Source organism: Arachis hypogaea, chromosome 16 (genome assembly GCF_003086295.3).
Source record: "Arachis hypogaea cultivar Tifrunner chromosome 16, arahy.Tifrunner.gnm2.J5K5, whole genome shotgun sequence".
In the NCBI taxonomy this organism is placed as follows: domain Eukaryota; kingdom Viridiplantae; phylum Streptophyta; class Magnoliopsida; order Fabales; family Fabaceae; genus Arachis; species Arachis hypogaea.
The window spans coordinates 21,957,962-21,959,092 of NC_092051.1; the positions used below are offsets into that span (position 1 = coordinate 21,957,962).

The 1,131-nt window shown below is 40.1% G+C and overlaps 1 non-coding gene across 1 annotated transcript; it reads left to right on the forward strand.

Moving 5' to 3' along the window:
* The first annotated feature begins 376 nt into the window (after positions 1-376).
* On the forward strand, positions 377-484 carry LOC112760074 (small nucleolar RNA R71). Its single transcript, XR_003180530.1, has one exon. It is a non-coding gene; the product is annotated as a small nucleolar RNA R71 (small nucleolar RNA).
* Positions 485-1,131: the final 647 nt, after the last annotated feature.

Consider the following 1,131-nt stretch of genomic DNA (forward strand, 5'->3'; position numbering starts at 1 on the left):
CCTCTGCTATTGCAGGGTTTTCAGGATCATAAGCTTCTTCTTCAGAAGATGCCTCTTGAGTACTGTTGGATGCAGCTTGCATTCCATTCAGACTCTGAGAAATCATATTGACTTGCTGAGTCAATATTTTGTTCTGAGCCAATATGGCATTCAGAGTATCAATTTCAAGAACTCCCTTCTTCATAGGCATCCCATTACTCACAGGATTCCTCTCAGAAGTGTACATGAACTGGTTATTAGCAACCATGTCAATGAGCTCTTGAGCTTCTGCAGGCGTTTTCTTTAGGTGAATGGATCCACCTGCAGAAGTATCTAATGACATCTTAGCTAATTCAGACAGACCATCATAGAATATATCCAGGATGGTCCATTCTGAAAGCATGTCAGAAGGACACTTTTTGGTCAGTTCCTTGTATCTCTCCCAAGCTTCATAGAGGGATTCACCTTCTTTCTGTCTGAAGGTTTGAACATCCACTCTAAGCTTACTCAGCTTTTGAGGAGGAAAGAACTTGGCTAAGAAAGCCTTGACCAGCTTATCCCAAGAGTTCAGGCTATCCTTAGGTTGAGAGTCCAACCACACTCTAGCTCTGTCTCTTACAGCAAAAGGGAAAAGCATGAGCCTGTAGACTTCAGGATCTACTCTATTAGTCTTAACAGTATCACATATCTGCAAGAATTCAGTTAAGAACTGAAAAGGATCTTCAGATGGAAGTCCATGAAACTTGCAGTTCTGCTGCATCAGAGAAACTAATTGAGGTTTCAGCTCAAAATTGTTTGCTCTAATGGTTGGGATTGAGATGCTTCTTCCATGTAAATTAGAATTTGGTGCAGTAAAGTCACCAAGCATCCTCCTTGCATTATTATTATTTTCGGCTGCCATCTCCTCTTCCTGTTTGAAAATTTCTGAAAGGTGCTTGCTGGATTGTTGTAATTTAGCTTCTCTTAGTTTCCTCTTCAGAGTCCTTTCAGGTTCTAGATCTGCTTCAACAAGAATATTCTTGTCCTTGCTCCTGCTCATATGAAAAAGAGAGAACAGAAAAATAATAATAATAGGGATCCTTTTTACCACAGTATAGAGGTCCCTGTGTGAGTAGAAGGAAAGAAGAAGAAAAGAATGTAATGTAAGGAAAG